The sequence below is a fragment of the Lutra lutra genome, chromosome 3, assembly GCF_902655055.1.
Source record: "Lutra lutra chromosome 3, mLutLut1.2, whole genome shotgun sequence".
NCBI classification, from domain to species: domain Eukaryota; kingdom Metazoa; phylum Chordata; class Mammalia; order Carnivora; family Mustelidae; genus Lutra; species Lutra lutra.
The window spans coordinates 64952447-64968782 of NC_062280.1; the positions used below are offsets into that span (position 1 = coordinate 64952447).

General features: G+C 35.9%; 1 protein-coding gene across 5 annotated transcripts in view; it reads left to right on the top strand.

Annotated features, from left to right (window-relative positions):
- Positions 1-16336, top strand: part of B3GALT1 (beta-1,3-galactosyltransferase 1) — a 541267-nt gene that overhangs the window by 192860 nt on the left and 332071 nt on the right. For all 5 annotated transcript variants that reach the window (XR_007125940.1, XM_047722211.1, XM_047722209.1 and 2 more), the window contains exon 2: positions 656-760. The gene's annotated coding sequence lies outside the window, so the exon portion shown is untranslated. The remainder of the gene's footprint in view (positions 1-655; positions 761-16336) is intronic.

The window sequence follows — 16336 nt, forward strand, 5'->3', positions numbered from 1 at the left end:
GCCAGAGCCAGCTTATTTTCTTTGCTAGTTCCAAAAAAAAAAAGAATGCCTGAAACTTTGTGGTGATGGAAGACTATCTTATAGAACATGCTGGCAGAGCACACTTTTTCACTGGCTCAGGTCAGTATTTTTATAGACTTGATGGGGTACTTAGGGCTCTGGTAGAGATTTTTAGGTCAGAAAAAAAAATTAGGCATAGGAGATTAGGAACCAAAATGTGTTAGTTTATTTCACAGCAGAGCAGAGCAATAAAACAGTCTTAGCAAAGCCACAGACAGGACTGCCTAAGCCTAACAATTTTTAACTTCTTTCGCAGAAAAGATTTGCTATTACTAATGAAACCAAAGAATAAAATTGTGATCTAGGTAAAGGAAGTAAAGAATCACGAAAAATAGTTAATATGATGTTATAACAAGGAAAGACACCATTCATTCAGACGTGGATGAGGGGGAGATTATAAATGATTTAAAGGAAGAAAATTCTTTCTTCAAGTTAAGTGTTCTGTAAATGCTGATTATTTTGTACAAGATGGTTTGATGCAAGATAAGTGGCAATTTAATGAAATGGCAAAAAAGGAATCTGAACAACTTGAAAAAGAATGTTAATGTTAGCTGAAGCATACCAAGGTTATTTATGTATTTTTCTTTCCCCTCAGACCTGGTAAAGACACTTCAAGAACTGCTCAGTCCCGGAGTGGAGGGATTGTGTGAAGACCCTGACGCTTTATCCTGAGACAAGGTGCAGAGGTTTTCCTTATAGGGTAAGAGACAATTCCTACTTGTGGTTTTGTGGTCTTTAAAAATTAACGGAACTGTGAGGTAAAATTAGGTGGTATTATCTGAATACCACCAATGCTCTGAATTGTTTATAGCTTTGTAGCAGCTCATGCCTTGTATGTTTCACGTGAAATATGTCCAGAAATAATTCCTCGGCAAATATTATCATTATGTTTGAAATAGGACGATGTGTAGGAACAATGGAAATTGCAAAGCACCAATCAGACCCTTTTGGATTAAACCATCTTTAGCAAAGATTCTCTTTTCGGGTGCTTCTCGGCCTTTTTCTTATCATACCCACATAGAAAAGGACAATCTTCCTGTGATACACTACAGAGGCTGCTTACTACCAGAGACCGCTGGCACTGGTAATCAGATGCAGAGCAGCTCCAGGGCTGAAGGGCTTGAATCCTAGTACATCTCTAAACCGTTATCGGGGAGCTCTACTGGGGGAGCAATAGAAGCTTTCCTTTCTGAAAATGCTAAGTTGTCCGCAGCTTTGTCTGCATCTCAATGATTGGAGTCTGGGTTTAGAAGAGTTTTTCTTAAAGAGAAAAAAAAAAAAAAAACAACTTTAGGTCCCAAATGTTCATATGAAGTGAATTTGACTAAAGATTGACCAATATCCGTGATTTTGTATCTAGAAAATTGAACCTAAAATATCTTCTCCATCCTTTCTATGAGTACAATGATAAAGAAGCTCTCTCCTAGAGAACCCATTTCAATTCTGGCAAGGGTCCTTGTTGTCCTAGGGCTCTGAGGAAGTTGGCATAAGACAAAATCTGTCCTAATAGTCACGAGGGCTCCCCATAGTCTGACGTGTGCGTAGCTTAGGTCTCAGTTCAATATTTGGTCTAGGTTGGGTAAGTCCCGTTAGTTGTCTTAGTTATCATTTAAAAAAACAATTACGTGTTCAACAGATTTGGGGCCCTGATTCAAACTCATACCGAATACTGCAGAATTATAGGTTTCAGGCTAATAGGACCTAGGTACTCTCTGGTTATTTCTTCTGTGCCTTATTCCAATCTCATCACAGGTACCAACATAATTATGAACTTAAGAGTAAATGGTAACAAGAGGGATGGGATGCTTATTTCTATGCCATCAATGACTGGCATAAAATACCCTTTGGTCACAATTCTAGAAGTTGTCTCATCTTACCCAGGTTTTTGTCTTGTTTTGGTTTGGCTTGGTATTATGACCTTGGTTCTTAGGTTTAGTTAACAATTTTTTAAGAGCAGTTTTAGGTCTACAAAAAACCTAAGTGAAAACTATAGTTTTATATATAGTTTTATATATATAGTTTTATAGTGAAAACTACATATCCTCCCTCAAAACACACATAATTCCCCCTATTACTAATATATTAAATGTATTAAATGTATAGTACAGTTGTTATAATTAATGAACCAGTATTGGCAGGTGCCTTATTATTAATTAAAGTCCATTACTTATGAATTTATTCTTTATATTGCACATTCTTAGGGTTTTGAAAAATGTATAATGACATATTCCCCTTGTTGCTATATCATATAGTATAATGTATAATACTGTATAGTGCATTTTATAGAAAATGCAGAATATTTTGACCACCCCCAAAATTTTGTGTGCCTTCCCTATTTGCCCTTCACTCCCCTCACTGAAACCCTGGCAACTTCGGATCCTTTTGCTACTTCCAGAATTTTGCCTTTTTAAGGATGTCTCATAATTACAATAAAACAGAAGATAGCCAGTTCATACTGGCTTCTTCCACTTAGCAATATTTCACTTAGCTTTTGACTTTCTTCCAAATGTCTTTTTTGTGGCTAGGTAGCTCATTTCTTTTTATTGCTGAATAATACTCCATCATATATGTGTACCGTAGTTTGTTTATCAGGTTGTAATTGAAGGACATCCTGGTTTCTTCCAAGTTTGAGAATAATGAAAAAAAGAACTGCTCTGAACATTTTTCTACAGACCTTTGCATGGACTTGAGTTTCAGCTCATTTGGGTATATGTCAGGAGTGTGATTACTGGATCATATCGGTATGAGTACCTTTAGTTTTGTAAGAAACCTCCACACTGCCTTTCAAAATGGTTGTATCATTTAGTATTCCCAATTAATGAGAAATCCTGTTACTTTATAACCTTACCAGAATTTGGTATTGTCAATGTTTTGAATCTTAGTTATTCTAATAGGTGGGTAGTGTTTTCTCATTGTCTTAGGTTTTTAATACAATTGCAAAAGAGACTGTGACTGCCCAGAATACTCTGGACACTTAGCCACTAGAAATTCCTTTAATATTTACTTGGTAATGAAAATGATTAGGAATATGGGTTTTCCTATGATAACATCCACTGTGATAATGCATTTTTATGAGATAAGAGTGCGTGTATGCCTAAGGGTGTATTTATGTGTGTCTGTGTATCTGTGTATGTCTACTATTCTCTATTATACAAAGATAATAGGCAAAGGCTTTTCTAGTAATAACACCATTGAAATGGAATTAGGCAGAATAAATCAAAGATATTTTTGTTTCTAAAACTGAAATATGAGTATTCTATAGATCCTGATATAACAAGCCGTGCCTGATGTCGTATAAGTCTAACTTTCTGGCATGAGTAAACCATTTCAAATTAGGTATTTCTAGTCTTTGTATTCAGTTAAATTCACCAATGTAGGTAGGAATAGGAGTAGATAGAAAGGAATTCTTCATTATCATTCCAAGTTACAGTTTTTTGGTAGGCTTGGTGCATGTTTCTGCTTTAGATTTGATTATATTGCTTTATAAATATGTCTGATGAGATAAACTTCCATTCTAGAGGGCTACTTTCTCAAGAATAAGGACTACTCTCATAATTCTATCTTTAAAACATACCACAATGCCTGTATTAAAGAAAAAAATCTCATGATACTTGTAAAGTAAGGAAGACTTTATTCAAGAGGGACTTTTTTTTTTTTTTTTTTTTTTTCAGAACAGGAGAGAGAGAGAGCTCAATTCCTAATACAACAAGGACAAGTAGAGATTTACAACCAAGGATCAGGGTGGGGGATCAGTGGATGGAAAATTACCAGAGCTAGGGGAATTCTCACTAGACTAATTCAACAGGATTCTTACTGAAGGCAGGCCAGGGGGATAAGATATGGAGGGTGGAGAATGAGGAATTTGATCTAATATCAAGGACAACCATATACCTAGGAAAGAGGATTTTCCCTAAACTAACTCAGCAGAATTCTTGCTAAAACTGGACTAAGCAGGCCAAAGAAAGAACCCAAGGTCAGAGCTTAGTTGAGAAGAAGATTCAGAGGAGCCTGGCATAGATTTGGTCCAGAAGAGAGTCATTGTCACCTGACACAGTAGAATTTTAGTCATACATATTATGTGATTATATAGGTGGATTTCTGTCAAATACTGTAGAAATCTATTAACAAAATCCTAAAGACACAGGCAGGTATTGTGTCCTTAAGGAAAAAAAAGAGGGAAATTACTTTAAATCTTGTAAATAATTTTGTGTAATATCCAAGACTAAGCTATAAGCAGAGCATGGACCTGGTTAAAAAATTAAACAACTAATGTGTATGAACAGTTTCTAAGTGCAAAACAGAATCTCAAATGATGGCAGAAATGCAGATATAAAGTAGACATGTTCTTACTTTCTAAAAACAAGGTACTTTAGTGGAAGAGGGTTGGAGGAGAAGGGAAGGGTAATTGTATTAGTGATAGAGATTAAACATATATACAAATTTAATAGGGAAATAGAATAAAATGTATTTTAAATCTAGGATATACCTTAAATTGGACTAAACTTTAGGTTACAAATTCATTGTATAGTATCGTAGTATAGGGAAGCCTGGTTTTCTAAACATGAGCATGCATAAGTGTTACCTTGAGTCCTTGTTTAAATTTCATGCTCTTGGGCCCTATACCTCAGTATCTGAATAATTTGAAGGATCAGTGATTTTCCACCTTTTTTTTTTTAAAGATTTTATTTATTTATTTGACAGAGATCACAAGTAGGCAGAGAGGAAGGCAGGGCGGGGGTGGGGGGGAGCAGGCTCCCCGCTGAGCAGAGAGCCTGATGCGGGGCTCAATCCCAGGACCCTGAGATCATATGGACCTGAGCCAAAGGCAGAGGCTTAACCCACTGGGCCACCCAGGCACCCTGATTTTCCACTTTTAACAGGTACTCCAGGTTGTTCTATTACAGAGATCTGTAGACCATGCTTTAAAGAACCCTGATCTGTACCCTTTATATTTTCCTCCCTGTTGTATGGTTGATGTTAGAAAGTACTCCCTGAGAATAGAGTGAAAGGGAGATGAACTCAAATATACAAATCAAAAGAATATGCCAACAAGATTAACTTCATGGCCCCTTACAGTGGTGTATTTGAAGGAGGATTGTCCAACAAGTCTGAAAATGAGAAAGCAAACTAATCAAAGAGACCAGCACAAAAATTGAAGTCAAGATTAAAACATTTTAAGAAAGAATGAAATGCATATTTTGTAAATAGAATAAATATTTTCTAAATAGATAAAATATAGCACAACTATATCAATATTCAATGAATTGTTTATTTTAAAGATATGCGTTATGATATTTATAACCATAGGGGAAGTGATAAATAGTCAAGAAGTCCAAAAGTGGGGGAATGACTAAGTTAAATAGTATCATTACCCCAATGTAATATTATTTTCACTGTTTTAAAGGATGATGTTATTTAGAAATATCTGATATAATGTGATATCCAAAAAATGAGAAATGATATGACTGCTTCTGCATAATATATGTAGGTATGGTGAAATTTCAGGTGTTTTGAATTCTAAAAATTTTGTCAATATTATATGGTGTTTACAAAATCAAATACTAGAACCTGAAGCCTTCAAGAGATGGATCAATAATATCTGGAATCAGATGCTTTGGTGATGAATTTTTAATAGTTAAGAGTGAATAATTTTTCCTTTTGGCCAGACCCACCATCTTCCAGTAATTTGCCAAAATAACCAACACAGAGGGAAGAGGAGAGGCATCCACCATATATTCTCTAGGTCTTTTAGAAAACATGGGGTCGTTCCTTTGGCTATATAGATGCCAATCTGCAAGAAAGGTGTTATAGACATAGGAGAAGAGCACTATTCAAAAAGGAACACCCTACAAATGCTACCATGTGTTACCCAGCATACTGTTGGCAATGTTGTAAACAAACAAGGGCAAGATTCTTGTTAAGAGAACTAATGTATGTACTGAGCATATTAAGCACTCTAACAGTCTAGATAGCTTCCTGAATCATGTGAAGAAGGAAGCCAAAGAGAAATGTTCCTGGGTTCAACTAAAGTGCCAGCCTGCTCCATCCAGAAAAATACACTTTGTAAGAAAAAGAAGATCAAGCTGCTGGAATCCATTTCCTATGACTCCATGGCTTGATAAGTGACAAAAAAAATAAAAGGCCCCTGGGCTGTAAAATTGTTATTTTTAGTTGAGTAGAAGTGTAGTATGCCTTCCCCTAAAGAAATATTTAAGACCAAAGAACAGTGACAACAACAACAATTTTTAAAAACACACACACCAAAAAACCTAAATAATTTTTAAGTAAAAAGGTGTTTTGAAATTCTGTTGTTATTATTAAGCTCCAGGTAAACTGTAAAGCAGTGATACCCCATCTGGCAATTCTTAGAATCATTTAAAGGACTTTTTGAAAATATGAATTCCTTAGATAAGTAGTTAAGGTTTTACAGATCTGAGTTTAGCTTTGGAATCTGAATTATTGAATATCATATTGATGGCCTTATTGATTAGCAAAGTTTGGTGACCACTATTGGGGGGAAGACAATTTGTCTTCAGGAATTTCTACAATGATCAATATAGGCCAAGAAAATTCAAGTAAAAAATGTTGTCAAATTCTAGAGTGTTTAATATACGATATAGCAAATAAAGTAGAAGTTCAGGGGAGGGGAAGAATAACATAAGAGGATTTTCGGCAAAAAACTTCTTGAACAAGAATCTCATATGCATTGGAGAGGTAGCCTAAATGCTGGATAAACCATTATCATCTTAGCAACCTTCATGTTAAGATGAGGAGTGATGACACTGTGGAACACTTAGAGATGGCAGTAATGCAGTTGGCCCATTGGGGATGCCAGCTCTTTTACCAATCCGAAGTATAAGCCCTACAACCTTTTCCTAGAGGCCCAGGTCCCTTTCAGGATTTCCTCTCAATCTGGCTCTTGGTTTTGAGGCAAGGGCTGACTCCTGGTTGAAGAAGATTTTCAGCACTTTAGGGTGGGAAGTCACGTGAAGTCTGTAAATCATTGTTTCCTAAGGTGAGGAAAGGCACACCAGAATATTTGTGCAAACACAAAATGTTTAGTACTTATGTTTATTAAAAGGAATTGTGGCTTTTAAAAGATAGAGAATCAATCACAGAGTAAGTTGAAGTTGAACTGTTATAAATAGATATGATTTGCTTTCCGAGGACACAAAAGGTACAAATGAGAGTCATTTCAGTGATGGGGACCTCATACACCAAGTCTTTCTTTTGTGGACTCAATTTCTTCTTTAATACAAATGCTGTTGTTTAAACTTACATTCCTCTAGCTTTATGTTGCCTAAACTGACAGTAAATTCATTTTATTCCACATGGGACCTAAGAGTAGGAGGTCAACAAATATTTTGTAAAAGAAAAAAGTCAATAGCAGCTTGACTAGAGTCGACGGAGGAATGGGCATAGGTGAGGCTGGACGTGACTGATAGTCATACTGAGCAGGATGTCAAGTCCCGCTATGAGGCCACTTCACAGCGTTACAGTGAAGGTTTCTTAGAAGGATAATGAGAAGATAAATGTGAGTTTTGAGGAAGAAAATCAGCCAACAGTAAAGAAGATGGATTAAAGAGAGGAAGAACAGGAAATGCAATTAGCATGCTAATTAGCTAATTACCATGAAAGGAAACCTGAACCAGGCTGTTGGCAGTAAAAAGAAAAAGAAGGTAGATAATAGCGAAGTTTTTCAACTCAATTAGAGTAATTTTGATTAATCACCTACTAAGTGCCAATCACTGTTCTAGGCCACTGGGACATCAAGTGAACAAAATAGAGCATATATTCTGTCAGGAAAATGAATATAAGGAGCAATAACAAATAAATATAATAAATAATAAACATTATATATACGTATACATGTATACGTATATATAATATTGGAAATTTTAAATGCTACAGAAAAATTAAAATTTGAGCAGAGTAAGAGGGGGCAGGAGTTTGTGATCTTACATTGGATGATCAGGGGAAGCCTTCCTGAGGAGTGTAAGTTGGAGGATGGTGAGAGGGTGAGGTTCTTCCTGAGGGAAGAGTCTTTCAGGTAGAAGGAAAAGGAAAGGCAAATACCCTAAGGTGGGGATATGTCACTAATAGCCACATTTTGAATTTAAAATCTATTCCAAGGCCAGATGCTCAATTGGACCACTCACCAAGCACTGAAAAGGAAGATTTTGCTGCTGGAAAGAATCTTCCTCCTTTCCAGTTCTGCTTCAGGCCAAATTGGATTAAGTTTCAAAAGGAGGAAAGAAATAGAGTGAATTAGAGAGTCAGCCTTGGGCCATGCCCACAGTTAAAGTCAGTGAGAGAAAACGAAGGTGGTAGGAGAAGTCAAGAGAGAAACCAGGATCTAGTCTGTCCTTATGTTGTAGGAAAGAACATTAGGGTTCAAGACTGATAGCCAAGAAAGAAGTCTTGAGATGTCTTTGGTGCAAAAAGGTGATTTTATTAAAGCACAGGGGCCAGGACCCCTGGGCAGAAAGAGCTTCAATGGGGTCATGAGGAGTGGCCCATTATATACTTTCAAGTTGGGAGGGGTTAGGGATAGTATAGTCTCTAAGGAATTTTGGAAGCCAGGTTTCGAGGACCTTGAGGGGGCTATCTATTGTTGGGAAAAGTCATTTATTATGGTCTAACAAAACCTTAGGCATCAGATGTATATCAGTGGGCCATATGCTTGGGAGGTGATTGCTAACATGTATCTTGGGGGTTTAGAAATAAAGGAAATTTCCAGAATAACTTTTACATGTTAAAGTAAACTTACAATATCCTGGAGGGGTGGGGGGTACAGGCTAGGACTGCCTTTTGCACATAGCAAAGTATTAACCTTGAGGCAGTTGAGTCCCTAAAGGAATGACACTCTGCCTGTTTCAAGGACTTGTCGATGGGCTAAAGGTAGAAAAGAAATTTAATAATTTTTCTTCTGCCTTTGTTTCCCACATCACTTATAGTTGTATTAAGAGGGATTGGCTAAGAAAAGCAGACTCCCAGGTAATAAATGCTGCAAAAAGATTAGGGAGAATACAGACTGCAGAAACAAACAAACAAACAAAAGACAGTGGGGTTGAAAGAAGGGGTCTTGGGGTTATGAAGTCCATTGATGACCTTGGAGGGAGAAGTTTCAGTTGTCTTTGTTAGCATGGGGTTATAAAATAGCCAACTGATCATGCTTCCAATGCCAGGAAGAAGGGAAAAAAATCTATGTTCTGAAGAATTGGTAGTATCCTAGGCGAGCTGATTTTCAACAATCCATTAAAGATATTTTAATAATGTTCTGAAGTTCATCTTTGATAAAAAGTGTTGTCAAGTTTGAAAGGGTAAAATGAAATGTGTTAGGCTTCAAACTGAGGATGTATGTAGCTTCTCTTTCCCCTTTGCTCTTCCAGTCTGCTCTGATTTCATAACGAGGCACAGTATTGACATGTTAAAGAATTGAGGTCTCTGCATGCTTTGCTGGGGAGATGCTGCAATATTTCTCAATTTGCAGAAATTCTCTGGTCTGAAGTATAGCTTTCCTCAGGTCTTCACCAGAGCTTGTATTTTATTAATGCATCAGGTCTTTTTCTAGGACACAGTGATGTGGTGGTTTTAAAAGTCTAACAGAAACATATGGTTATCCTAGGGTTAAAAGGGGAGCCTGTCAATATTTGGTAGCCTTTTCAGTAGCTCCCTTATTGGAATTTATTTAAAGATTATAAGCATTAAAACTTAGCAATAAGTTGTGATTCAGTACACTTATGTTAAATGTTAATGAAAAATGTACAGATGTCAGGGGTTTATAAAATTGGTACGCTCAGACGTGCTTCCTGGTTCCTGTGCTATGACCTAGAAATCATTCTTTAAGACATCTTTTTATGTTACGTAGTGAGCCTATCAGAAAAAGTGCTTTGAAAGCAGTGGGAGATTAGCCATTTAAAGAATGGGAAAAACATCTTAATATAAGAAAAAGGGATGGATTCGTTATTCCAGAAAACAAACAGGGGAAGTGTGTTAAAGTTGATGTGATAGGTGGTGGAAGTTATTTGGAATATCAGGGTCAATGGTAAGGAATTCTGAACATCAGGTTCATATTTAAAGTCAGTCTCTTTGCCCTTGTTCTCTTCTTGCCTCTTCCTTCCAGAGTCCCATCATCCTGTCCCTATTAAAACCTGCTCTGGAGAGGCACATGGGTGGTTCCGTTGGTTGAGCAGCTGCTTTTGGCTCAGGTCACGGTCCTGGAGTCCCAGGATCGAGTCCCACATCAGACTCCCTGCTCTCCTGCTGACCTCTCTCCTCTCATGCTCTCTCTCTTTCTCTCAAATAAATAAATAAAATCTTTTAAAAATTAAAAAAAAAAAAACCTGCTCAGGAAAGGGCCCCCTGTCAAGTATTTTATAACGTCATATGAATTTAAATCAGTGTGTTACTTCTTCCGAGTGTATTTACATTTTAAACAGGAAAGGAAGGCTGTGTCTCCATTTTAAATGATTACAAATCAGCCTGCTCGGATCTGTATGAAAGACCTGAGAAATTTTATGGGTCATTTTTTGACTTGGTAGTTGCATTTTTGTATATATTTTTGTTAGCATTTTATAGCAAAAGAACTGTATGTTTCCCAATTTGCAACATAATGAGATTCTCATTGCTTTTAATTAACCTGCCTTTTCCCCCCTAAACTCCACAATTAATTTGGCTAAATTGGTTAACAAACAAAAAATTGTAACTACACTAGTTGCATATTGCTTTTGCTATGTGCTGTTTGTTGCTTCCATCATTATTTTCACATTAGAAAAATCTTAAAATCTGCATTTTATATTCTGTGATAAAAATCAAGATTTTGTCCTTGAAGGCATTTTCCCAAAAATGATTTTTTAAAAGGTAGGACTATTGGCTTCATTTCTTGGAAGAGAAAAATGTCAGTTAGAGTAGTAGTAAGATAGTAATCTAGTATATTTGGTACTATGAAACTCAAGGATTTAGCAATAAAAAGAAATCTTCACTGAAGAAAAAAATTGGTATATTTTGTTAAGAGGAAGAGAGTTGAATTGCTATCTTTGACTGCAAATCTGGCAACACTAAACGTAGTTACTTAGAAATAAAAGTTTTCCTAAAGCTTTTTACTTAAATTAGTTATTGTAATTGCATCAATAACAGAATTCTTAATTTTTTTATGCACAGAAGTATACAGTTTTTTAAAATCCTATAATATCCCCAAATACTTAAGACATATGCTTTGTAGAAACAGTGTCAAGAGTTCAAGAATACCAGAAGTAAAACCAATGAATCACCAAAGTAGTAATTAGTACAAGTTTATTGTAACACACCAAAAAGACAGTCTGCAGACTGGGAACCCTCACACCAAGACATGGAATGAGTCTCAGGAGGATATAAAGCTATTTATATAGTGAGAAAGCACTGACTGTTTATTCGTCACCGTGATTGGTTATCATATCAGAGTTTTCTTAAACAATAGGGAATGAAAATGGGTCAATGGTTGCCACATAATATCCTTGAGAAACAGTCTACGTTTTGCTTGTGATTTCCCAAGATATAAGGAAGAAATGACCCATGTCAGGATAGTCTTGTGAAATAAGTTCAATTAAGCTTTACTTATATGACTAACTGGTTTTGTCTGTTCAGGAAATCTTCCAGATTAATCTCTGCTTTTTTTTTTACTTGAACCATTCCCCCTTTTGGTTATTCCCTGAGCAGGCTGAGAGCATGACCAAGCAGCATCACATTATTCTCTGTTACTACCTACCCTTGATGTAATCAGATTGAAGAATCACACATCCCTTGTTTGCATTCATCATGCCGGAAGGCCTTGTAGTCCCCGGCTTCATCACTCGTGTGGCTTTTGTTGATTTGATCTATTTGTCTGATCCTGATGGATGCCATTTGGCAAGTGAGGGGCTGCCAACAGGCATTTAAAACCCTCAAGGTGATACAATGCTCTAGAGAGTTCTGTATGGTGAGTATAAGGAGAAAAACAGCAAAGGATTGAAACATTCACCAGAGGACAGCTTCTCACCAGATAAGATTTAACCAATTAAATGTCTCAAATCGGTTATAATGTTTGAAAAGTGATTTGTATAGGCACAATGCGATGTGTTGGCAAGCCTCCTTATGCTTACTCAGGACAAGATGAACACTAAGGTTGCTTAATTTTAGGAGATGTTTTGCAGTGAGCTTCCACCTAAATTAGGCCTGTATATGAGAGGAGCAATCAGGTATTTTAATGAGAGATGTTTTTTATGGAAACAAAAGAAAAAGATCTATAGTCTGAGCAATTTATAAATATAGTTTCTGAGTTTGGAGAGCAGCCTGTTGAGATTTCTAGACGTGGGGTCCTAAAGCGTCTTCAGATGGGCTGAGAGCAAGCAGGGACGATCAGACAGATTTTCCTGGTTTGCAGTGTGAATGTCTCTGGTGATCTTTCTGAGTGTCTGCATAGCAACTGGCATGAAGATTGTCCATGCCTCAGCTGTTATGGTGATTTCTCAGAAGTTTATATCAAGTTGTCCAGCTTTAGCGTACATGGTTTCAAGAAAAAGACAGTTTTAGTTTCATAGTGATTCCAAGTCGAAAGAGTGGGAGAAAACTGGAAATGTTAGTTTGAAAGATTCTAGCCAAATATTAGAGGAAACTAGAAGTCAGGATCCTGTCCAGTGTATAGAAGAAAACAAAACCTCAAGAAATATTAGCAGCAGTAGAATCTGATATCCATGAAAGTGCATTACTGAAATATAATTTTTCTTTTTATAATCATCCCCATTTCTATCAAAGATAACCATAGTAAGACTAATTTTTTTTCAAAGATTTTATTTATTTATTTGACAGAGGGAGAGATAGTGAAAGCAGGAACACAAGCAGGGGAAGTGGGAGAGGGAGAAGCAGGCTCCCTGCTGAACAGGGAGCCCTATGTGGGGCTCAGTCCCAGGACCCTGGGATCATGACCTGAGCCAAAGGCAGATGCCTAAGGACTGTGCCATCCAGGTGCCCCAAGATTAATTTGTTTGCAAATTAAGTCTGATTTCAGTAAACTTGCCCAGGTTATGCTATCATTAGGGTACAAGAATAGCGACTGACCATATAGTGCCTTAAAATATACTTTGCTGGGGGCACCTGGGTGGCTCAGTGGGTTGGGCCTCTGCCTTCGGCTCAGGTCATGATCTCAGGGTCTTGGGATCGAGCCCCGCATCGGGCTCTCTGCTCAGCAGTGAGCCTGCTTCCTCCTCTCTCTGCCTGCCTCTCTGCCTACTTGTGATCTCTCTCTCTCTCTCTGTCAAATAAAAAAAAAAAATATATATATATATATATATATATATATATATATATATATATATATATACTTTGCTGGCGCTTTTCATAGACTATCTCAGATTGGAATCCAAAAGCCTCTCAAGGCTAGGAAGCCACACCAAGGATTTGCCCAATTGTGCCCCATTATAAGGAGAACAGATTCATATTGAACTTAAGTATATGTATCTACTGTGGTGAAAAATAAGAATATTTAATAAGAGTTTCTGAATCCTGGAGGGATCAGGTAAGGAGAAAAAGATGTTTTTCAATCTTTATTACAAAGATACACTTAACCAAATTGCTGTCAGTTATGGGTAGATTAACAGGGAGTAGAAAAGGCCGCCCTTTAAATCTGGAAACAAAATATTAACCAACTAGTAATACTTTAAATGTAGCCATCAAATTTATAACCATTTTCATCAGTTCAGTCAATGTTGTATGATTCTTGTTTTGTTTCATCTTGGCCTGGCAGCTTTATGAATCAATCAGGTTTTCATTAGAATTTTAGAAATTCTTAACCAGTTCAGAATATGACCTTAAAGTTATAAACCTGCGATTTAGAGTTCTTACTGGGGTCTTTTCTAAGAATCTTCTTGATGATGAAGCACTTCTTTTTTTCTATTTAAATTCAATTACCAACGTATAGTACATCATTAGTTTCAGATGTAGTGTTCAATAATTCATCAGTTGCATACAACACACAGTGCTTTTGCCAAATAGTTGATTGTAAATGTATTCAGAGAAGTAAAACAATAACTCATTATGAGTGACAAAGACTTTTAAAGAACCATGGTTAAAGATCTAGTAAGAGCTCTATCTAGTAAAAGCGTGCGCGCGCTCTCTCTCTCTCTCTCTCTCTCACACACACACACACACACACACACACGCTGCAATTGACAAGTAAGTTTGTTTTTTGTGTGTGATTTACAGTAAAGGTAATAGCTGGAATTGTGACTAATGACATCAAATTTTTTAAAGGATTTCATATAATTTTGAATTACTTATTTTAATGGTATGTATGTCCCATATAAATATGATCTAAGAAAGTTAAACATTACTTATTATTTGACAGTGTTCCTCATGCAATTTAATATATCAAATAAGCTTAAATAAACTAACTTTTCTTTTTCATTTCATTCAGATTTGATTTGAGGAAGTTTGTTTAAAATGTCAAATGATTTTTTGAAATGTCAAAAGATGTAAAATACTTCTCAAATAGGATCACAGGTCTTTGGGAGACAATACTTCATTATCCATTCAACCAAAGTGAAATTAAAAGATATCAAAGGCAAATAAAGTTACATAGTTATATAACTAGTATGGACAACTATAGAACTTAGCTCTTTTAATCGAGAAGACTTAATGTTGTTCTTTAAGGAATCTAAGAGCCAATAAAGGCAACATGAAGCACAGGAAATTATTTTCATAAGGCACAGCACCTTTGTTTCCTAGGGAGTTTACATTAGAGGTAAAGAAAAAATTTTGTTTACAGTTTCTTATTAAGAGCAGACTGATAATCTAAAACAAACTTTGTCATCTTAACAGAGAGAAAAGCAAATTATAATTTTGTATCAGTATGCTTTTGTTATTAAAACTCCCCTCTTCCTTTTTATCTTTTTAACTTAAATCTATTCCCGTCTTAGCTTGACTACATATAAATTCCCTTCTGAAGATCTGTTTTTCTCAAACCTACAACTTTCTGTATCTTTGCAGTTTTTGTCCTATTTTTTTCCTTTCTTATTCTGGAACAACAATATCACTTTAAGACAAAATTACTTTCTTTTTTCCTTTACAAAAAAACAAGAGAAAAACAAAAAAATTTCATGTCCTTCATATCTTTCCTTACCCCCCAGTACGCCTTATCCACTTTTCACATACAGTCATTTTCTTTCACCCTTAAGTAAGCAATTGTGGATTTACAAATTTATAATTATATTTCATAATTTCTAAATTTATATTCTACCACCTAGTAAATTCTTCAGTGTGGCATAAAACATGTTTATTAATAGACTCGACTATCTTTTATCTGTCTAAAAAATTAAAAAGCCAAAAGTAGATGAACTTATGTTTATCATTTAATGTTTATCTTACTTGGAAATTATTTAGATATTCAATGAATATTCATTATTTAGTTTAATTTAGTATAAGCTTTTATTTGTATTTATTTAAATTACCTACTTTTAACAGTTTTGCTTGGATTATATATTAAACAGCTGTTATTCTTAGCAATTTTTCTTGTTGACCAATTTTGAAGACATAGAGATAGCCTGAGCTTATTTGATTAGTAAAGCTAGATAGAAAACGTTGTGTGTTTCTATTGCATTTAATATTTACAACTCTGAAGACATGCCTGTTTTTATTAAACCCACAAACTTAAACTAATTTTTATTTATCAGAGATTACCCTAGATCATTTAAACTTGAAAAACATTTGGGTTAGTTTCTATATTTTTGAGAGTTTTAGGAACACTTAATTTATAAAAGTGCTTTTTTTTCTTTATGCCAATTAAATGGATCTCTTTACAAATTAGTTCAGCAGTATCATCTGGAGGTGGAAAAATATCATATATTTACAACATACATCAAAAAATATCATATATTTTGGGGTGCCTGGGTGGCTCAGTGGGTTAAGCCATTGCCTTCGGCTCGGGTCATGAACTCAGGGTCCTGGGATCAAGCTCCGCATCGGGCTCTCTGCTCAGAAGGGAGCCTGTTTCCCCCTCTCTCTCTGCCTGCCTCTCTGTCTGCTTGTGATCTCTGTCTGTCAAATAAATAAATAAAATCTTTTAAAAAATCATATATTTACAACATACGTCAGGTTGACTAAATTATAGTGATCTGCTCAGATGGCCAAAGAGCTTTTACTTAAGATTTTTTATTTACATGCGGCAAGGATCTTTTCAAAGCTATTTTCAAAGTAATTGTTCCGTTAGAAGCTTCTAAATACTGGGCACCTGGGTGGCTCAGTGGGTTAAGCCGCTGCCTTCGGC